The sequence below is a fragment of the Cetorhinus maximus genome, chromosome 21, assembly GCF_964194155.1.
Source record: "Cetorhinus maximus chromosome 21, sCetMax3.hap1.1, whole genome shotgun sequence".
In the NCBI taxonomy this organism is placed as follows: Eukaryota; Metazoa; Chordata; class Chondrichthyes; order Lamniformes; family Cetorhinidae; genus Cetorhinus; species Cetorhinus maximus.
This window is the reverse complement of record NC_135899.1, coordinates 7,479,924-7,503,985: the sequence shown is the minus strand read 5'-3', so window position 1 is coordinate 7,503,985 and position 24,062 is coordinate 7,479,924.

The following is a 24,062-nucleotide window of genomic DNA, read 5'->3' as shown; positions in this document are numbered from 1 at the left end:
GTCTATTTAAAGTGGGTCCTACAGTAAACAGTGTATATTTAAACTGTAGCCTGCTGAAAACACTCTATTTACTTAGCTGAACCAATTTAAATAAAACCCTATGAACTACACAAAATATAACTCCCAATGAAACCACAGCAGGATAAAAGCAGCATTATGTAGCCAGAAAAATGCAGTGAGTGGAGGATAGTCACATAATACAAACTATGCACATAAAATGTTTCAATTACCTGCAGCAGTGTGGCCACCAGGCATGATCAACGAGGGAATTATCTAATCATCTCAATTTTGGCTGGGCATAATCTGATCACAGTACACTAACCATTAATGCAAGTGGATAACACAGCTACAGAACTCATGAGGAGCACTATATCCAGGATGCAATGCAAACAAGCATGGTGGAGTCATCGTCATGATGGCTAAAAGTGACTGAATTTTAGGATATGAGATAGGAAACACTTTCACTTGGGCATTTCCAATGGACGGGTGTGGGATTCACCCCATCTCCCACTGGAAACCCTGGAGAATTGTTACAAATGGCATGTTAGCACCCTTTCTGTCAAGGTTACAGTGGGAGGTTGGGGAACCCTCTTTGGAAATTGTACCTCCTTTTCACTTATCACTTCAAGAATGATATTTGCTTACAATTTGAAATATTCTTCGTACAATTCAATGTGTAATGGGAGAGGTGGGCCTGGACCTGCGATCCTTCCTTGGCACTCCCACCCAGGATGGGCTGGATGTGGTGAAGAATGGGGGTGAAGGCCTATCATTGCCTTGTCCCCCACCCCCATTTCCAGCTGGAATCCTTGCTCCCATCTGGATGACCATCAGCTACCTCAACTTCGCTCCATCGTGTACAAGGTAGGCCCCAGTGAGCCAACCCAGTTCCCTGCCTTCCAACCCACTGCACCTGCCAGGAGTGGAGGGAGGGGAGGGGTCTGGGGGTAAACCTGGGGCAACAGAGGCAAGGCCTCCTCTTCGATGCACCTTTTTTTGAGGATGCAAGGTGGGTACATCTCTCTCTCTACATTAGGCCTTGAATCCACATCTATCAGCAAGGCTTTAACACATTCCAACAGCTGGATTTTGTTCAGAAGGAGTTCAGGCCCCTTGGCGTAACATCTGGTCATACTGGTCTTCGCTCCCCCTGTAACAGCCCCTCCCCTGTTGGGGATTTACGTCTATGCTGCCTATCACCCTGGACATTGTACTTCCTGCAAAGCGAATGGTTTGCATTTTCCCTGTTTAGTGGATGGTTTACAGCAGAGCTGTAGCTTTGCAGAGTGCACTTACAGTCTCTGTACACAGCATTGTGTGAGATGTATCACAATGGCGGAGTGCCCCTTTAAATGTTCTTAAAGTTGCAGCGACTGCTTGAGATACTTGCCTCCCGAGTTCCTAGGGATAGTGGCTTGGAACCCACAAGCCCAATAGCAAGTGGTTAGCTCTTGAATCAACGTGTTTAGAGATACTTGTGAAAATCAATTATAAAACATAGGGTGGAATTTTACAGCACCTCCCGCTCGCGGGATCTTCCGGTCCCACCAAAGTCAATGGAATTTTGAACGGCTGGCCGCATTTTCAGATCCCGCTCCTGCCATGACAGGGCCGTAAAATTCCGCCAATAAACTGTGCATGCACAAGACCCAAACCTTAACTGAAAGAAGCTTTTGTATCATGCTAGCTTGTGTAGCGACCTCTTTGAACAACTCTCACTGAGTGGGACACCAAAATTGAAGCAACACTGGGTGCAAATTTATTATTATAAAAATAGATTTAGCTTAGCTTATGTGCTCATGTAAATGGGGTGAACTTTCCATCATTGCACTGTGAAAACAACCCTTCTATATGCTGTCAGTCCTATATCACACACACAGTATCTGTTCTTATATTTCATTTACCGCCAGGTCCTCTGTGGTAAATCTAATTCCTGCTATATATAGGATGCAGGGGGTCTGCAAGTAGATGAGGGGGGTTTTGCGCCAGTTCTTTGGTGTGTCTTGAAATTTGCATTCTTACAGCAGTAGCGACTTGCATTTATATAGCCCCTTTAATATAGTGTAGCACCCCCACCCCCCCTCCCCCCTCCCCCCCACCCACCGCCAAAGTGCTTCACAGGAATGAAGATTGACGTAAAAATAAAAAAGATTGACGTAAAGGCAAGGGGATAGGAGGGTGGTTTACCAGAAAGCTGGTTGAAGAGATAGATGAGGATTATTGAGGGAATTCCAGAACTTTGGACCTAGATGACTGAAAGCATGGCTGCCAATGATGGAGACACTTAAATTGGGAATGCTGAAGGGGCCAGAATTGCTGAGGATTTCAGAGGGTTGTGGAGCTGAAGGAGAAAGGGCCGAGACTCTGCGGGGGGGGTGAGGTGTTTTGGATACTAGTAGGAGAATTTTAAAATCGAGTGTTGCTGTACTGGGACCAGCAAGCTCGGGGGTTGGGGGGGGAGGCAGGGGGTGATGGGGGTATGGGACTTTATTTGAGTTGGGACACGGACAGTAGTGTTTTGAATGAGTTCAGGTTGACAAAAGGGTTCAAGGCAGGAGGCCAACCAGGAATACATTGGTATAGCCGAGTAACAAAAGCAGAATCGAAGGAGCGCAGAGTTCTTGGAGGATTAAATGATGGCAACAAAATGGCCCTGTGTGTGGGTGGGGGAGAGGGGTGGGGGGTGGGGGTGGGAGTGGGGGGTGAGGGGGGTGGGAGGGTGAAGCTGAGTGCAAGAACTCCCTATGCTGGAATGTTCCACGTCCTCCACCTCAGTACCTCAGTTGGGTTCAGTGTAGGACTAGAGCAGGCACACCAAGTGAATGAGCTGTACCAACCATTCAGCGGTTAATGGGTAGATAGGCTGATGGATCAGCTATGATCTATTTGAATAGTGGAACAGATTTGAGAGGTGAATGGCTTCCTCCTGCTCCTATGTTCCTACCCAGGTCAGGGAAACGCCTTGGAAGCCCCCGACCTCAATATGATCAGGCACAGGAATGGTCTGCTACGTAGGGCGGGCAGGCACCTTGTGGGACATGTGTTGAACTATGTTGGCATCGGTGGATATTTTGGCTATATTCTGTTATGCTATGTCACAAATTCAATTCCTTCTGTATTCTATATACTGTCAGACCCTATATCATAAATTAATTTCCTCATATATGGTATGTATACTGACTGATCCTATATTGTAAATCCAGTCCCTCCTATATTGTATATACTATCAGACCCTGTATCAAAAATTGAATTCCTCCTATATTTCAATACTGACATCCTATATTACAAATCAAATTGTTCCTATATTTTATATAATATGAGCTTCTGCATCATAAATTAATCTAATGCTATATTCTACAGTTCCTATGCCATAAATCTATTCTATACTGTGAAGTTGTTTATAATAAATCCAGTTTGACCCTACAATCTATATACTAGCAACTTCTATATAATAAATCTAATTGCTACTATATTTTCTATACTCTGAGGCACTTCAGCCAAAATCCAGTTTCTCCCTCATTTTTTTATACTGTCAAATCCTAGATCAGCAGGTCACCAGGGTGGAGATGGTGAGGTAATGGTAATGTCATTTGATAGTAATTCACAAACTCAGACTAATGCTCGGGGGTCATGGTTTTAAATCCCATCATAGCTGCAACCCATAAAATAAGGAACTAAAAGCTGGTCTTGATAATAGTGACCATGAATTAATTATATTAATAATGGTGACCATGAAACTGTTGTCAATTGTCTTAAAAACCCATCTGGCTGCCTAGCCTTTAGGGAAGGAAGTCTGCTGCCATTACCTGTGACTCCAGACCCACAGCGATGTGTTTGACTCTTCACTGCCCTCTGAAATGGCCTTGCAAGCTACTCAGTTCAAGGACAATTAGGGATGGGTACCAAATGCTGGCCTCATCAGTGATGCCCACATCCTGTGACAGAATTTATAAAAACAGAAACTGAACTTGTGCTGTTGGGTTTTTTGTAATTTGGTTAATTGGATTAGCACCTTAATTAACATGGCAACAAAGAAAACAATTAAATGAGCGGCATTTTTCCAACTCTTCATGAGGTGATGAAAAGTCGTTGCCATGGTCATACGAGAAAAAAATACGACATTTGGGATTTTTGGTATCAGTTTTCTACCCTTCTCTCCTAAAGTCAGTATTCGTCATCTCATTAAGGACAGTGCGTGGGTTCTCAAAGCTAGAGTGACAAACAGAGACCTTCTAGCTTGAGAACAGCAGCAGCATTCCATAAAGTAAGTGAGGGAGAGGATGCTTCAAAATAGAGGCATTCTCCAACTTTTTCAAACTTTAGATTGCAGCCGGGCCACCACTGTTTGTGGGGGAGGGGGGGGGGGTGGGGGGCAGTATGGGGTGCGGGGCAGGGGTCTGTAGGGTGAGTAGTGGGCAGGAATCCTCTACAGGGCGCTGGTGACTGCTGCAGCACCCAGGCTGGCAGTGAAGGCCTCAAAGCCTGCCTAGAGTGACGGGCCAGCTATAGCTCAGCTGGTAACACTCTCACCCCTGAATCATAAGGTTTTGGATTCAAGGGAGTGCTGCACGGTCAGAAGTGCCTTCTTTTGGATGAGTCACCAAACTGACGTCCCATCTGCTTGTTCAGGTAGATGTGAAAGACCCAATGGCACTATTTTGAAGAGGAGCAGGGGAGTTTTCCCCAGTGTCCTGGTCAATATCTATCCCTCAATCAACATCACAAAAAAATCACAGAATCACAGAATTTTAACAGCACAGAAGGAGGCCATTCGGCCCATTGTGTCTGCACCAGTTCTCCAAACGAGCATTATGACCTAGTGCCATTGCCCTGCCTTTTCCCCATATCCCTGCACGTTGGTTCTATTCAAATAATCATCTAATGCCCTCTTGAATGACTCGATTGAGCCTGCCTCCACCACACTTCCAGGCAGTACGTTCCAAGCCCAAAAGATTTTTCTCACATCACATTTGCTTCTTTTGCAAATCACTTTAAACCTGTGCCCTCTCGATCTTGATCCTTTTACGATTGAGGACAGCTTCTCCCTGTCTACTCTGTCCAGCCCCCTCATGATTTTGAATATCTCTATCAAATCTCCTCTTAGCCTTATTCTCTCAAATTCCAAGAACAGTCCCAACCTCTTCAATCTACCTTTGTAACTGCTTTCGTAAACCTCTTCTACACCCTCCCCAATGTGTTCACATCCTTCCTATAATGTGGCACCCAGAACTGTACACTATACTCCAGCTGAGGTCTAATTAGTGTCTTGTATAAATTCAGCATAACCTCCCCGCCTTTGTATGCTATGCCCCTATTAATAAAGCCCAGGATACCATATGCTTTATTAACTGCTCTCTCCACATGTCCTACCACCTTCAATGATCCATGCACATATACACCCAAGTCTTTCTGCTCCTGCACTCCCTTAAAAATTTCACCCCTTATTTTATATTGTCTCTCCCATGTTTTTCCTACCAAAGTGCATCACCTCACACTTCTCTGCATTGAATTTCATCTGTCACCTATCTGCCCACTCCACCAACTTGCCTATGTCCCTCTGAAGTTCTACATTGTCCTCCTAACTGTTTACAACATTCTCAAGCTTTGTATCATCTGCAAACATTGAAATTGCCCCCTGCACTCCAGGATCTAGATCATTAATATATATCAGGGTCCCAGACACCCACCCCTCCCCAACACCCGCACTCGTCTCCAAAAGCCAGACACCCCCCTCCACCTAACCCCCACCCCTCCTACACACAGACGCCCTCTCCAACAGCTGGACATCCCCAACCCCCAAACTGATTCTATCCTTGAACTCTCTGGGACATCCTCTTTCTCCAGCACTGCAATGCTCTCCTTAACCAATACCGCCACCCCTCCTCCTTTCCTATCTTTTCTGAACACCTTGTACCCAGGAATATTTAACACCCAGTTCTGCCCTCCCTTGAGCCAGGTCTCTGTTATCACCACAACATCATATTTCCACATGGCAATCTGCACCTGTAACTGCCCAATCTTATTTACTATACTTCATGCATTCGCATACATGCATAGTAACCCTGATTTAGATTTTGTTACTTTCTCCCTCACCCTAACTTCACCTATTAACTTGCTATTCTCTATACTAGTGCTCTCTGTTCCTCACAGTATTTTCTGCACCCTGGTATTCCTCTCTAATATTTTCCCTTGGTTTCCACACCCCTGTCGAGTTAGTTTAAAGCCCTCCAACAGCACTAGCAAGATGCCCTGCAAAGAACTCAGTCCCAGCTCTGTTCAGGTGTAACCTGTCCAGCATGTACAGGTGAAATCTCCCCCAGAGCCAGTCCCAGTGTCCCAGGAATCTAAAGCCCTCCCTCTTGCAACATCTTCCCAGCCACACATTCATCTGCCTTATCCTCCTATTTCCATACTTACTGGCATGTGGCATGAGGTCCTGCTTGCTAATTTTCTACCTAGCTCCCTAAAATCTGATTGCAGAACCACATCCCCCTCCCTACCTAAGTCATTGGTACCGATGTGGACCCCAGCCTCTGGCTGTTCACCCTCTCCCAGAAGAATGACCTGCAGCTGCTCTGTGACATCCTTGACCCTGGCACTAGGGAGGCAACATACCATCCTGGAGTCATGTCTACGGCCACATAAACGCCTGTCTGTTCTCCTAACTAACAAATTCCCTATCACTATTGCTCTTTCTTTCTTCTTCCCTGCCTCCTGTACAGCCGAGCCACAAACTTGGTTCTGACTGCACTCCTCTGAAGGACCAGCGCCCTCGCCAGCTTCCAAAATGTTTGTGAAGGGACCCCAGGGGACTCCTGCACTACCTGCCTACTTCTCTTGGACTGCCTGGTGGTCACTCATTCCCTCTCTGTCTCCGGGCCCTTAAGCTGCATTGTGACCACCTCTCTGAACGTGCTATCCATGCAGCTCTCGGCCTGGCGGATGGGCCGCAGTGACTCCAGCCGCCACTCAAGCTCTGAAACCTTGATTACCTGGTCACTATCACGTTGTTATCCACATTCATAAATGTTGGCAGAATCTAACTATTAGTCTGTTATGCTGACACAGCCAGAGCAGAAGGATGCTGCCTCCAGGCAGAAACTGACCCCCACCAGCCTCCAGGAACCTGGAGGCTGCCTGGAAAACCCGAGTCGGCCTCCGTTAACAGGCATTTAATTCGGTCAGTTGGCCACCCGATGCTGGCCCTGCTGCACCCGGATTTCCACCTCCAGTTCTTTCTTAATCTCAGCTCAGGTCCATCCTGTGTGATCCTTCTGTAACTAGTAATAGGAAGGCGAGTGTTCTCCTTTTCTGATACCCAAAGGTAATTGCATCATCCTCTTTGTCACATGTAGGGACAAAATGTGATGTAATACTGTAATTTAGTTTAATTGAAATCAGTGGGGATTAATATTAGCATCACTATGGGTTTACTTACACCACATGGACTGCAGTGGTTCAAGAAGATGGCTCGCCGCCACCTTCTCAAGGGCAATTAGGGATGGGCAATAAATGCTAGCCCAGCCAGCGAAGCCCACACTGCATGAGAGAAAAATAAAAGAAACATTTACTTGGGTGTATCCTGTGCAACTCCTGCTTGGCAAGTTGGGTTACTGTCTGAGCTTGATTCTAGATAATAAAAGAACGGAGCCATAGGGTTCTGTGAAGCTAAAAGTTAAAATATGAGATGAATCATGATTTCAATTTGATGGGGATGAGGAAGAACAGTGTGCAAGATGCTGTTTTTAGAGCTTAGTAAGTTTCAAAAGGAAATAACCAGCTAGTTTTGAGAAAACTGAAAGAGAAGAGAGAATTCAAGAAAGAGAGAAAGGTTGAGAGCTGGAGACGAAGGAGAGATTGAAGAAACCGGGGAAGAAGTGTGAGGAATTGAACAATATGATGGATAGGGAAATAAGACTATAAGAAATGGGAGCAGGAGTAGGACAGATGGTCCCTCATTGCAGCAAGCAATAAGGAAGGCAAATAGTATTTATTGCAATGGGATTGAAGTATAAGAATAAGTAATAATCACAGTAACTAAGTTATCAGTTAACAAATAGAGAAATAGCAAGACTGTTCCAACCTCAATAGTGCCCACCCTGTGCTATATGGGGACTCCAGGACTTTTCCCATGTCCTGGATAACCATTTGTGTAGGAAGTGCTAGTTGCAGCAGCTTGACCGCAGGTTGTGGAACTTAAGAAGCAGCTGGTGTCACTGCAGAGCTTTGTGAGGTTGAGAGTTACATGGATAGTGTGTTATTAGATGTGGTCACTCCACATGCAGGGGGAGCATACAGGGGAGAGGGAATGGGCAACCTCCAGATGGTCAAAAAGGAACAGGCAGGTGGTACAGGAGACCCCGAGTGCATCCCACTCTGCAACTGGTATTCAGTTCTGAATACTGATGATAATTATTGTTTACCTGTGGAGTGCAGCCAGAGCCAAGTCCATGGCACCATGAGTGACTCAGCTGCACAGGTGAGTACAAGGAAGTCTGGAAGAGCAATAGCGATAGGTGATTCGACAGCAGAATTTCTGTGGCTGCAGACATGAGTCCAGGATGGTGTGTTGCCTGGGAGGGGGTTGTGTGAGGGTTGGGGAGGGTGAACAGCCAGAAGTCTCTGATACCAATGACATAAGTAGAAAGAGGGATGTGGTTCTGCCGTCTGAATTTAGGGAGCTAGGAAGAAAATTAGCAAGCAGAACCACATGCAAGTGAGCACAGAAATAGAAGGATAAGACAGATGAATGTGTGGCTATAAAATGCAACGAGCCATTCTAAACTCCCTTGACTTCTGCGGGATTGCAAAATTCCGCTGGCATAAAATTCCGCCCTAGGACGGAAATTCCATCCTGAGTGACAGGAAACAGAGACTAGAGGTTAATGGGTGTTTTTCGTGCTGGAGAAAGGTTTGTAGTGGAGTTCCCCAGGGGTCAGTATGGGGACCCTTGCTTTTCCTGATAAATATTGATGACCTAGAGCTTGATGTACAGGGCACAATTTCAAAGTTTGTGGATGATACAAAACTTGGAAGCATTGTGAACAGTGAGGAGAATAGTGTAGAACTTCGAAGGCACATAGACAAGTTGTGGAATGGGTGAACAAGTGACAGATGAAGCTCAATGCAGAGAAATGTGAAATGATTCATTTTGATAGAAAGAAAATGGATAGACAATATAGAATAAAAGGTGCAAGTCTAAAGGGGGTACTGGAGCAGACGGACCTGGGTATATATGCACACAAATCATTGAAGGTGGCAGGACAGGTGAGAGTGCAGTTAGCAAAACATACAGTATCCTGGGCTTCATTAATTGGGGCATAGAGTACAAGAGCAAGGAGGTTATGTTAAATTTGTATAAGGCACCAGTTCAGCCTCAGCTAGAGCATTGTGTTCAGTTCTGGGCACCACACTTTAGGAAAGGTGTGAAGGTATTATAGAGAGTGCAGAAATGATTCAGAAGCATGGTTCCTGGGATGAGGAACTTCAGTTATGAAGATAGATTGAAGAAGCTGGGGCTGTTTTCCTCAGGGTTGAGTTTTGATAGAGGTAATCAAAATCATGAGGGGTCTGGGATGCAGTATGATAGGGTGAAAACATTCTCATTAATGGAAGGATGGAGGACAATAAGAAAAAGTGATATGAGGAGAAGCTTTATGGAGCGAGTGGTTAGGGTTTGGAATACTCTGCCTGAGTGTGATGGAAGCAGGTTCAATTGAAGCATTCAGAAGGGAATTAGACTTTTACCTGAAAAGGAAGAATGTGCAGGGGAAGAAGGCGGGAGAATGGTACTTGGTGAGTTGCTCATTCAGCGAGCCAGTGCAGACATGATGTGTCAAATGGCCTCCTTTGCACTGTAACAATTCCGTGATTCTGAGAAGTCTTGCTACTGTTGTCCAGGATTTTGGTGAGACCACACCTGGAATTCTATATACAGTTTTCGTCTCAACATTTAAGAAAGGATATACTTGCATTCCACGCGGTACAGCAAAGATTCAATAAATTGGTCCCTGGGATTAGCGAGTTGTCCTGTGAGGAGCGGCTGAGTAAATTGGGCCTACACTCTCTGGAGTTTAGAAGAATGAGAGGCGATCTCATTGAAACCTACAAAATTCTGAGTGAGCTTGATAGGGTGGGCACTGAGAGATTGTTTCTGCTGGTCTGGGGATCTAAAACACAGGGGCACAGTCTCAGTATAAGGGGCCAATCATTTAGGACTGAGATGAGGAGAAATTACTTCACTCAAGGGGTTGTCAATCTTTGGAATTCTCTACCCCAGAGGGCTATGGATGCCCCATCATTGAATATATTTAAGGCTGGGATAGACAAATTTTTGATCTCTCAGGAAATTAAGGGATATGGGGAGTGAGCGGTAAAATGGAGTTGAAGCCCAAAATCAGCCATGATCGTATCGAATTGTGGAGCAGGCTTGATGGGCCATATGGTTTACTCCTGCTCCTATTTTGTGTTCTTAATTTCTATAAGACTATGGCTGATCATCTGCCTTAGCTATACTTTCCCACCTGTTCCCTACATCCCTTGATTGAAAGAGCGAATGTGGTGTATATGGACAGAAATCTTGGATGAGGTATTGCACAGGTTGCTGCTGGCGAAGATTAAGAGGTATAGGATTAGGTGGAAGAGTAACGAAAACTGGCTAAAAGAGAATAGGCATAAAAAGGGTTAAGGGAAGAGGATTGTGAGAATGTTGAATGCACCACTGGAGTTAGCTACTGAAGCAGTCTCTGACCCTTTTAAGACTAAATTAGATTGGTGTCTGAAAGAAAGGAGGATAAAATACAATGGGATCAGCATGAGCACAAGAGATAAGAAATGTTGGAGGATAAAGACCAACATAGATGGCTGTGCTGAATGGCCTGTTTCTGTTTTGTAACTTCTACCTAATTCCAAAATCAACTATCATTGGCAGATTCTTGGCTGGAATTGATGGGGCATGAATGTTTTGACAGTGGACTTTGATGGGAAGCAGGTAACTCTATGCTGAACAACAAGGGTCAATGTTAGTGAAAGATCTGTAATTTTTAAGAAATAAAAGTTAATAAATGCATTACATTTTGTTGTTGCATTTTGACTTTCTCTAACAACAGCTCTCAGTAACTGGAACATTTTATTCAGTATCCTGGTATAAAGGCAGTTCCAAACACGCACAGGTAGGTAACAGCACCACCTGTGGCCTGGATAACAAACTCATATTTCACGCTGGTTCAAACCGTATCCAGGACTTGCTCAATTTAACAATTTTCCTTTTCTGTGGGTTAATCCTGTGATGGAATTAATTTATTCTATTTTGAAAAGCAGCAATAATTGTGTATATTTTCCTTGTCTGGCAATAAAGTTGAAACATTGCTAAATATTTCTGAAGTGTTCCTTTTTTAAAAAAATGTTTTGCATTTTTTTTCAACTTGAGGATGGTCACATTTGGAATGTTACTGAAGAATCCGACCTCTGATTCAGCATGATCCCTTTTAAATGGAGGTCCCCATTTATGACCCACCTTTACAGAGGAACACCCATTCATTTGCTCCCCCTTTTCAAAGAAGAGGCATTTTCACTATCAGAACCCTTTTAAGAGTGCCAGCCATGGTTCAATTAGTAACACCATTGTCTCTGAGTCACAAGGTTTCACTCCATGGTTGGAGCACAAAAATCAAGGCTGACACTCCAATGCAGTACTGAGGGAATGCTGCACTGTCAGGGAGGACTACTGATCTCATCAGCTGAGGAGTAGATGGTGGGTGGGAAGGAAATCAGCAGGAGGTTTCCTTGCCCATGTTTGACCTGATGCCATGAGGATCATGGGGTCCTGAGTCAATGTTAAGTACTCCCAGGGCAACTCCCTCCAAACTTTATACCACAGTGCCGCCACCTCTGCTGGTTCTGTCTTGCTGGTGTTAAGGATACAAATCAAGATTCTATGCTGGAATACAAACAAAACCTGTCTTCCCTTTAACATATGACTGTCTCGGGTTGGTCAGGAGCCTTGCAGGGACATGGATGGTCAACACCATGGAAACATGGATGGTGTGGCTCTCTCAGGGTCAGTCGGAAGGTCACAGCCACACTAACAGCAGTCTGCAGCCTGCAAGTGAGCACTTCAGGACTGCATGGCATCTTATAATTTAATACAATAATGTAGACCAGTTATATGAAATCTATTTAATATCTGCAATAAAGCATGTCATCATAATAAAAGACTAGTGCTTAAACCATAAGCAGAGTTATTGTCGGCCGATGAACGACCCTTTAATGTTGCGATGGTAACTAGAAAAGAAATTCATAACAACACCTTTCTGAGTTATTTTACCAAGCTGTGCAGAGTTTCAGTAGAGAGCATGTCCTACCTTGTCTTCTGACAAGCTTCCTCCTGAAAGAAATGAATCACCAACAGTGAGGAGCAAAGTCACAGATTTAGAATCATAGAAAGTTTACAGCACAGAAAGAGGCCACTTGGCCCATCGTGTCTGTGCCAGATGAAAAAAAAGCCACCCAGCCTAATCGCACTTTGCATCATATGGTCCACAGCCCCTGCAGGTTACAGCACTTGATGTCAATATCCAGACAACTTTTAAATGAGTTGCTTCTATTACCCTTTAAGGCAGTGCGTTCCAGATCCCACAACCCTCTGGGTGTAAAAGTTTTTCCTCATCTCCCCTCTCATCTTTCTATGCAACACTTTAAACCTGTGCCCCCTCGTCACTGACCTCTCCGATAAGGAAATAGGCCCCTCCCCACCCACTCTATCAGGCCCCTCACAATTCTGTGTATCTCAAATCTCCCCTCAGCCTCCTCTGTTCCAGGGAGAACACCCCAGCCTTTCCAATCTTTCCTCATAGCTGCAATTTTCTACCTGGTCACATCCTCGTAAATCTCCTCTGTACCATCTCTAATGTAATTACATCCTTTCTGTAATGAGGTGACCAGGTTTGCACACAGTTCAGGAGGACATAAACAGGGCGGCTGGTGAAATGAGCAGACTCAGAGCAGATGAGATTTAACTCGGAAGTGTAAAGTGATGCATTTTGGAAGGAAAATTGTGGAGAATCAAATAAACTGGAACTCAACATCAGTCCCTCTCACAGACACAGTGACTCTCACACATCGTACCAGACACACCCACACACTCACAACATGAGCTGTAACTGGATTACAATGGGTGTTCCAGGAGAAAATTAAACTTGGCAACACGGAAATAATCACAAAACAAGTATTTTAGAAGTATTTGGATGTGCACTTGTGATGCCATGGCATACTAGGCTATGGGCCTAGTGATGGAAAATGGGATTAGAATAGTTTGGTACTTGTTTGACCGGCACATACTCGATGGGCCGAAGAGCCTTTTTTCTGTGCTGTATGACTCTATGACACTATGATGTTTAGATGAGACATCAACCCAAGGCCCCATTTGCCTGTTTAGGCAGATGTAAAATAACCCACGCCACTAACTCAAATAAGAGCAGAGGAATTACCCCAGGATGACCAACTGTCATGAAGAAAGTTAAGGTAAACTCTGGCCTGGGTGTCCATATGAGTGGCGGGGTGCTGCCAGAGCTGTGAGAGTGGGGTGGTAGTGGGGGCCTTCCAGAGCTGCAGAGATGAGGTGAGCAGGATGAGAGTGGGTACTGTGCATATGTAGAATTTAAAGGTACAAATTACTGGGCACGCATTGTCACGGCAACATGCAACCAGGACATGGGCGGCGGCCTTAAGTACTGGATGTCCCATATTATCAGGGACGGTTGGTCGCCCTGGTTAGCCCCGGTGTTCCTGGCCAATATTTATCCCTCAGTCAATATCACAAAAAATCAGATTAACTGATCTTTATCACATTGCTGATTGTGGAAGTTTGTTGTGTTCAAACCAGCTGCTGTGTTTCCTTCATTACAACAGTGACTACAATTCAAAAAAATACTTCATTTAGTCATTTGGTATCACAGAACTTGAGTACTTGAGAACTTGCACTCTTCAGGAAAGATTCACAAGAATACCAATTGTCAAGGGAACAACAATTTATACTGCATGAGAAGAGAGAACTGATTGGTTGGCAAGTGGACTCTGTTTGGTAGAGGCTTTGCCATGGATAATGCACCAGGGAACAATTAACTGCCAAGCATTTGTTTACATTCAAACCAGGCAGGTCGACTTTGAATGGTCAAGGCATTTCTATGGGGAATGTAGCAGAGAATGCCTGTCCCCCAAGCGTTGTTTAGTTGAAAAAGGTGCAATGCATGGACACACTCCTTCTGTCTGCAAAGGACAAGGCATTGGGTGTGAATATATATAACTTCTAGCACACTTAAGTGGGCCACACTGCAAGCTCAACTGATAACCTTAAATTGATTGTCAGTGTAATTCTTAGCACAATCGGGATTGTTTAGCAAGTGCTGTCCAAATACTTAAATAAAAGCAAAATACTGCGAATGCTGAAAATCTGAAACAAAAACAGAAAATGCTCTGAAGAAGAGTCATACAGACTCAAAATGTTAACTCTGTGTCTCTCTCCACAGATGCTGCCAGACCTGCTGAGTTTTTCCTGCATTTTCTGTTTTTATTTCTGTCAAAATACTTCATTCTTGCTGTGAGGCTTTTTGAGACATTTGGTGGTCATGAAAAATGTTAAATAAATGTAAGTATTTTTAAAAGCTTATATCAATTTAGAAAAGCAACTAGGAGCAACGTGTTTTTAAAAAAATAAATTTGCATGAATTTCATCACAAACAATTGTATTGTAGAAAAAGTGGCATTTTCATATTTGCACAGTTTATATAACCCTGGTTTTTCCTTCACCTCTGGCCCGTTTAACTTTGTCTCTCATTATCCTTCCCTTCTCCTCATTCTCATAGTTAATGAGAAGTGAAGGATGGCAGTCGTGAATCCACATTTTGCATTCACACCCACTTTACCAAAAAGAGAAAACAATAAAGTGGCAAAATTCCTGAGGATTCTTTGTGCCCTCATCTAGTGCCTGGAACAACATTAGTACTGGTTACTACAGATGAAATCAGAACTGCTGGGAATATAAATCGCCTGCCACTCCTTTCAACTAACCAATAGTGTTTAGCCAGCAAGATCTCAGGAGAACATTAAGTTTAGAAACATAGCTGGTTCTCCAAAAGACAATGAGAGTCTTTGTTTTTAAATGTGCTTAGTACTTTCTGCACCTGATTTCTATGTGTGGTTACCTCTGGTTCCTAAACAGCATGAATACAAAGAAAAGTCAAATGCCTCATGAAATATTTCTGAGGTCATGCAGTAAACATTCAATGTATTTCACTGCGGTAATTTACTGATGGTGATATGGTATTGTCAATCACCTGTGAGAATACGCTATCTGTAAGAACAGAAGTAGGCTATTTGGCACTCTCCCATTAAATGAAATCATAGCTAATCTACTACTTCAGCTATGCTGGGTTTTCATGCTTACCATTAGTCCTTTAATTCTGGATTTTTACTTAATTCAAATTCCATCATCTGCTGTGGTGGGATTTGAACCAAGTATTATACTAGGAGTTATTACCACCAGAGTATTATACTAGGTCTCTGGAATACTAGTACAGTGACAATACCACTACACCACCATCTCCTCTTTAAAATAGGGGATTCACTATCACATGGAGTCTTTGAGGTGAATAGCATAGATGAGGGGACACTAGATAAATGCACGAGGGAGAAAGGAATAGCAGGATATGCTGCTGGGGTTAGATGAAGAGGCTTATGTAGCTCATGAGAAACACAAACACTGGTAAGGACCAGTTTGGCCAAATGCAATTGTTGTGATGAAGCTCATGCAAATTTATTGAGTGGTGACAATGTGGTGGTAAATATAGGCATGTATTCAAGGGGAAGCCAGATGAGCACATGAGGGGGAAAAGAATGGATGGGCATGCTGATAGGGTAAATGAAGTAGGGTGGAAGAAACACCCCCCCCCCAACCCCCAAGGACCACGAACACCATGAAATAATTGATGGAATGATCTGTTTCAGTGCTGTGAATTCTATCATAATAATATATAAAAGGACCAATGATATTTTACTGAGGCACTGGGTGGCATTTTCTAATATCTTACATCATCGGTGGGACCGTGCATGGAGCTGGGAAGCCATTGGGAGGCTGCTTTGATGTACTTGGCGGTCTCCCCATGTTATATGTGATTCCACGACTGGGCAGCAATTGCTGAAAACTCCCGAGTGACCATAAGACCATAAGACCATAAGACATAGGAGCAGAAATTAGGCCATTCAGCCCATCGAGTCTGCTCCACCATTCAATCATGGCTGATAAGTTTCTCAACCACATTCTCATGCCTTCTCCCCGTAACCTTTGATCCCCTTACCAATCAAGAGCCTATCTATCTCGGTCTTAATACACTCAGTGACCTGGCCTCCATAGCCTTCTGTGGCAATGAATTCCATAGATTCACCACTCTCTGGCTAAAGAAGTTTCTCCTCATCTCTGTTCTAAAAGGTCTTCCCTTTACTCTGAGGCTGTGCCCTCGGGTCCTAGTCTCTCCTACTAATGGAAATATCTTCCTATCCAGGCCTTTCAGTTTTCTGTAAGTTTCAATCAGATCCCCCCTCATCCTTCTAAACTCCATCGAGTATTGACCCAGAGTCCTCAAACATTCCTCATATATTAAGCCTTTCATTCCTGGGATCGTTCTTGTGAACCTTCTCTAGACCTTCTCCAGGGCCAGAACATCCTCTCTGAGATACGGGGCCCAAAATTGCTCAGAATATTCTAAATGTGGTCTGACCAGAGCCTTATAAAGCCTCAGCAGCACATCCCTGCTTTTATATTCTAGTCCTCTCAAAATAAATGCCAACATTGCATTTGCCTTCCTAACTACCAACTCAACCTGCAAGTTAACCTTAAGAGAATCCTGGACTAGAACTCCCAATTCCTTTTGTACTCCAGATTTCTGAATTCTTTCTCCATTTAGAAAATAGTCTATGCCTCTATTCTTCCTACCAACGTGCATGACCTCACACTTCCCTACGTTGTATTCCATCTGCCACTTCTTTGCCCATTCTCCTAACCTGTCCAAATCCTTCTGCAGCCTCCCAGCCTCCTCAATACTACCTGTCCCTTCACCTATCTTTGTATCATCTGCAAACTTAGCCAGAATGCCCTCAGTTCCGTCATCTAGATCATTAATGTATAAAGTGAAAAGTTGTGGTCCCAACACTGACCCCTGCGGAACTCCACTAGTCACCTGCCGCCATCCTGAGAAGGACACCCTTATCCCCACTCTCTGCCTCCTGCCAGACAGCCAATCTTCTATCCATGCTAGTACCTTGCCTCTAACACCATGGGCTCTTATCTTACTGAGCAGCCTCCTGTGCGGCACCTTGTCAAAGGCCATCTGGAAGTCCAAGTAGATAACATCCATTGGCTCTCCTTTGTCTAACCTACTCGTTATCTCCTCAAAGAATTCTAACAGATTTGTCAGGCATGACATCCCCTTGATGAAACCATGCTGACTTTGCCCTATTTTACCATGCACTTCCAAGTATTCTGAAATCTCATCCTTAATAATGGACTCTAAAATCTTACCAACGACCGAGGTCAGGCTAATTGGCCTGGCTAGTTTACCCTCATATTTAATCTTCAATTTCTTTTTTAGTTGTCCTCTGTTGGTCTTTGTAGGCTTCCCAATCCCCTGGTTTCCCACTGTTCTTCGCTGCATTGTATGCTTTCTCTTTAGCTTTTATGCTGTCCCTGACTTCCCTTGTCAGCCATGGTTGCCTCGTCCTCCCTTTAGTATGCTTCTTCTTCCTAGGGATGAATTTTTGCTGCATCTCCCAAATTACTCCCAAAGACTCCTGCCATTGCTGTTCCACTGTCTTTCCTGCTAGGCTCATCTCCCAGTCAATTCTGGCCAGCTCCTCCCTCATGCCTCTGTAGTTGCCTTTATTCAACTGTAATACCGTTACATCTGATTCCAGCTTTTTCCTCTCAAATTGCAGGGTAAATTCTATCATATTATGGTCACTTCCTCCTAAGGGTTCCTTCACCTTAAGCTCCCTTATCAAATCTGCCTCATTACACATCACTAAATCTAGAATTGCCTGTTCCCTAGTGGGCTCCACCACAAGCTGCTCCAAAAAGCCATCTCGTAGACATTCCACAAATTCCTTTTCTTGGGATCCACTACCAACCTGATTTTCCCAGTCTACCTGCATATTGAAATCCCCCATGATCACTGTAACCTTGCCTTTCTTACACGCCTTTTCTATCTCCTGGTGTATCTTGTACCCCACATCCTGACTACTGTTCAGAGGCCTGTACATAACTCCCATTATGGTTTTTTTACCTTTGCAGTTCCTCAACTCTACCCACACAGATTCTACATCATCTGACCCTACGTCATTTCTTGCAATTGATTTAATTTCATTTCTTACTAACAAAGCAACCCCACCCCCTCTGCCAACCTGCCTATCTTTTTGATAGGATGTATATCCTTGGATATTTAGCTCACCATCCTGATCCCCTTGCAGCCATGTCTCCGTGATGCCCACCACATCATATCTGCCAATTTCAATCTGCGCCACAAGCTCATTTACCTTATTTTATATACTGCGTGCATTCAGATACAACACCTTCAGTCCTGTATTTCCCGTCCCCTTTCTCATTGTCGTCCCTTTATCTGATGTGCTTGAAGTTAGATTCCTAGCCCTTTCCAAACACTCTGTCCTATTTTGTGTTCTGGAGACTTTAATAGCCTCTCCTGGGCTCTCCTTTCTTTTCAGTTTTTTCATAATTTTCCATGAAGTTGAATCCACCCCCCGCACATGCTAACCTGCTGCTTTGCTTCCCATTAGTCATACTTCTTGGAGTTTTACCTTTCCCTTCCCCTCACTTTCTAGTTTAAAGTCCTGTTGACCACCCTATTTACCCTTTTCACTAGAACATTGGTCCCAGATTGGTTCAGGTGGAGACCGTCCCAACGGTACAGATCCCTCCTGTTCCAGTACTGATGCCAGTGCCCCACGAAATGGAACCCCTCTTTCCCGTACCACTCCTTTAGCCATGTGTTTACTTCCCTTATTCTCGCGTCCCTATGCCAATTTGCACGTGGCTCAGGTAGTAATCCAGAGATTATAACCCTGAGGACCTGTTCTTTAATTTAGTTCCTAGTTCCTGATAATCCCCAAACAGGTCCTCTTTCCTAGTCTTACCTCTGTTATTTGTCCTGACGTGGACCACAACAGCTGGATCCTCCCCCTCCCTCTCCAATATCCTTTCAAGCCGGTCAGAGATGTCCCTCACCCTGGCACCGGGCAGGCAACATACCATGCGGGACTCTTGATCCTGCTTACAAAGGATGCTATCAATTCCCCTAATTATAGAATCCCCTACAACTACCACTTGTCTTTTTGCTCCCCCCTCTTGAATGGCCTCCTGTGCCACAGTGCCGTGGTCAGCTGATTCATCCTCCCTACAGCCCTGTTCCTCAACCACACAGGGAGCAAGTACCTCGTACCTGTTGGACAAGATCAAGAGCTGAGGCTCCTCTGTTCCTGAACACAGGATCCCTCTACCTGCCTCACTTGTAGTCACACCCTGCTGACCCTGACCACTGACCGAATTTGAGGTATTTAATCTACCGGGTGTGACCACCTCCTGAAACAAAGCATCCAGGTAACACTCCCTCTCCCGGATATGTCGCAGCATCCAGAGCTCGGACTGCAGCTCATCAATTCTGAGCCGGAGTTCCTTCAGCAACCAACACTTGCTGCAGATGTGGTCACTGCGGCTTGCAATGGGATCTGCCAGCTCCCACATCATACAGCTACAGCACATCACCTGCCTAGCCATCTCGACTTAGATAATTAATTTATTAATTAGCTTTGCAGTGTTTTTTTTTCAAATTTGGTGCAGATTTCCTACCAACCAATCAGGTCACAGCTTTCCTGTGATGTTACTTTTTCAGTTTTGGCTTCAGTTACTCTGTACCCCGAGGTTACCGCTCCGGTGCTCCTTCCTCCGAGTCTGCTCCCTGGAGACCAGGCTGCGAACCCCCGAGGTAAGCTAGATTTATACTCACCGCTCTGGTGCTCCTCCCTCCGAATCTGCTCCCAGGATTTACTCACCAATCAGCTGCTTTTTCTTTAAAATCCATGTTCAGAAGAGTGTCCCTCGCAGGTCTGGCGCACTCCTGAAGGCATTGCCTCTTCCTCTCTTTTTTTTTAGGTTTGAGGAGGAGGAAGGGATGGAAACACTACAGCAATGTAATGTTTGGGGCTATTCCGTTCTTTGACAGTGGATCCTCCTCAATTCCCTCCTGAGTGCGCTAATAGCTACACTAACAAACCAATTTAAGATAATCAGTCGAGCTCACAACATGGCTCATTTACTGTTGCTAGAAGTGACTTACGTTCATACAAATGGACTCATTCTTTGTAAATAAAAGGAATACGTTCAAGCCTTGTGCCATTTACTTTGATTACCTGGGGGCTTGGGGAGCCTATAGACCCCTATTGCTTTTCCCATGGCAGCACTTTGGCCAATCAGAGTAGACTTGTCAACCAATCAGCACCCTTTTTCTTCTGTAGTATAAATTGTTGTGATCATTTGAAATTTGGCATTCTTGCATTTGTCCTGAAGCGTGCAAGGCAAAAAGCTTGAGTAACTTGCCCCTCTTGCCAGCAATATTTGAGTTCTGTGCTACCAAGCGACTGTCAGTTAATTACCTTAATTGGCCACCGACTTCAGGGTCGAAGGTGGGGGGCTCTGGTAAAATTCAGACCAGGCTTTCTCAGGTCAGCTAGGCTTCTCTATGTAAACATCTCCCCACTGCCCCATTCTCCCTCAGCAACTCTGTTTGTTTGCTTTTAATTTCATCGTTGGATGTACTTTTTTTAGGTTTTTATTTACGAGTTTCTCTGCTGCCAGATTTTATTTTGTCACTGAATGAACATTGTCGCATCTCAAGGCTATTGTATGTGAATGAAAGTGACTAAAGCTTGAATAATGTGTCTACTTCGCCTGGGGTCTGGTTTGAGGGATGGGGAGATGGATGGACATGAGATTTTATCTATTGGAATTAATCCAATGCTTTGAAAATAAAGTTAACCATTACAAATTCTATCGGCTTCATTGCAAGGAACGAACACAAAAGGGGAAAAGTATTCTGGAGAGGTTTGTACAGAACAAGAAGAGCGAACGTGTTGGCCAACATGGTGCTATTTACCCAGAATCCCGTGCAACATGGTTCAGGCCCACACTTGGCGCTCGGTCAATTTACAAGGTTATAAGTACCACAGCAATGATTTTGACAATTCTTTGATTTCTGACAAAAATACAGATTGAGTCACATAAGAGTTATTCGGTGCCTTTGAGACCAATGCTGCAACTTAACTTGCTCTCCTGGTTAGGTTTCCATGAGTCGTGATGCCAGCTGGAATTAGTGTTTTGTCTCCCCAGTAGCATTACTGGCACCATTGAGTTTCATTGTGTCAGCTCTGGCTCAGTGGTTAGCATCCTTGCCTTTGTGTTAGAATGTTGTACCAATTCAGGCACTTGAGCAGAAAGAGCCTGACCCTTCCAGTGCTTCACTACAGGGGCGGGCGCTACCTTCGGGATGAAATGTTGAATCAGGACCTTGTCTCTCAGATGTACATTACAGGTTCCATATCATTACTTGGTGGAAGTGGTGGTGTAGTGGTATTGCTGCTGGGCTAGTAATACAGAAATAGAGTAAGGCTCTGGGGATCCAGGTTTGAATCCCACCATGTCAGATGGTGGACTTGAGTTCCATTAAAATCTGGAATTGGAAGTCTAATGAACAACCATGGATCAGTTGTTGTAAAAACCCATCTAGTTCACTAATGCCCTTTAGGGAAGGAAATCTTGTGGTGTGCTGATAAGCTGTGCATATCTGACCTACATGTGAATCCAGACCCACAGCAATGTTGTTGACTGTGGAATGGGCTGTAAATACCTGCCTAGTCAGTGATGCTGCATCCCATGAATGAATTTTTAAAAATGATTTTGATAAAAGAGCAGGGGACTTCTCCCAATTTTTACCCTTCTATCCACAGCACTAAACAAAAAAGGTTATCTGATTACAGTGCTGTTTGTGGGAGCTGGCTGCGTGCAAATTATTTTCTGTGTCTTCTACAAACAGTGCCTGTACCTCACTGGCTGTATTTGAGATGTCCTGAGATTGTGAAAGGTGCTGTTGCAATACAAGTCTTTCTTTCAATGGGAATTCCCCATTCTGATGTGTCCGGTAGGACACTGGTATACTGGATGGATGTCAGGTTACGTGGAGTGCACTGCACCCACCCAACTCCTATGTTTTCAGTCAGAGGTGATCATAGAAATGATTAGGGCACATGGTTCTCGGGGGTCGAAGCATGGTGCCTTGCTGCGCCTGACTAACCATGTTGTGCCAGCTGGGTCTTCAGGATCACTCCCTTGACAACAGATTGTACTTTATAGAATCTTTCACTGATATGATGCAGAAGGAGACTGTTTCGCTCTCCGTGCTTTTGCCAGGTTTTTGAAGGAGCTATCCAATCAATCCCACTCCCTTCCTGTCTGCTCCTTCTGAACTCCCACCTTCAGCCTTCAGGCTTGCGCAATGTCTGTCTCGCACACATATACCTTTAATTGTCCCCATCCTTTTAACTTTTACCTCCTGCTCCCACTGTGACTGTTTATCCATGAGTAAGAGTCATGTTATCCATGAATCAAATGTGCTGACCCATAAAGTTTGGTCGTTATTATCCTGTTACCATCCCAACAAGATTCGAATCATTAACCAACTCAAGCAGCTTTAAACAAAGAAAGAACTTGTGATTTATACAGTGCCTTTAATGACCTTGGGTTGTCCCAAAGCACTTTACAGACAATGAAGTATTTTGAATTGTTGTCCCAGTTGGAATGTAGGAGATGCAACAGCCAATTTGCACACAGCAAGATCCCATAAACAGCGATGAGATAATGACCAGATAATTTGTTTTTTTAATGATGTTGGCAGGATGTTAATGCCTTGGCTGAGTTAAAGAGTCTCAGCAAAGCCTGCTCCTTCACAATTCAGATTCTTGGCCCATTACCAGTCCCATTGTCAGTCCTGACCAGTGGCTGACTTTACAACCTATCAGGTTTTGCTCACCATTCGTCGGGCGCGCTCGATTGGCATGCCCAGAAGCGGGTGCGGAATGTCCTTCTACCTGTGATCCGCCCCCAGACACAACTTCACGCTGGCTGGCCAATTAATGGGCAGCCAGCATGAACCGCGCACTGAGAAAGGCTCGGCGCTGCCGGGAGGGGCGGGAAGAGGGCGGGCGCCATGAAAAGTGAGAGTGCGGGTGGACGCTTCTAGCGAGCTCCCTGAAGGCAGGCAGCTGCTGCGGAGCTGCCTCAGGAAGCTGAAGACCTGGACAGGTTAAATGGCAAGAAAAAAATGCAGCAAACTGCGTCTATTCAGCAGATTCAAGCACCTAACAGCAGAACTCAAAATAAATCACTCCCCAGATTCTTTAAAAATTATAATTCGCCCTGGACATTTTATCGGGATTGAGGTTTTGGCGAAAATGTAAAGGCGCCTAAAATTGATTTCAAGTGCCTCCTTAATGGGCTTAATTGCCCGCTTAATTGTTGGCAGGTGAGTGCGCAATGGCATCGGGAAGTCAGGAGTTGTCTTCTCATGCGATTTCACGTGCTGTCGGGTCAGGCGCACGCCTGCACAACCAGCGTAAAATCCTGGCTATGGAGAATATCGGGCAGGGGTGTAAAATCTTCATTCCACCAATTCCTTGGGACACCTCTCTGAGGACATGGGTTAAAATTAACCTCGAAGTATCATTGGCAACACCTGATGCTTCCCTTGCTCAGACAGCTGCATTCATAGAGCAATTTGCGGATAAAATCGATTGAAGCAGATCTAGTACATTAAACAAAACCTTAAGAGGGTACAGAGGAGATTCACAAGAATGAGAGACTTTAGAAACAAGGTTAGGTTGGAGAAGCTGGGGTTATTCTTAGAGTAAAGGAGATTGAGGGGAAATTTGACAGAGGTGAAGGTAGATAAAGG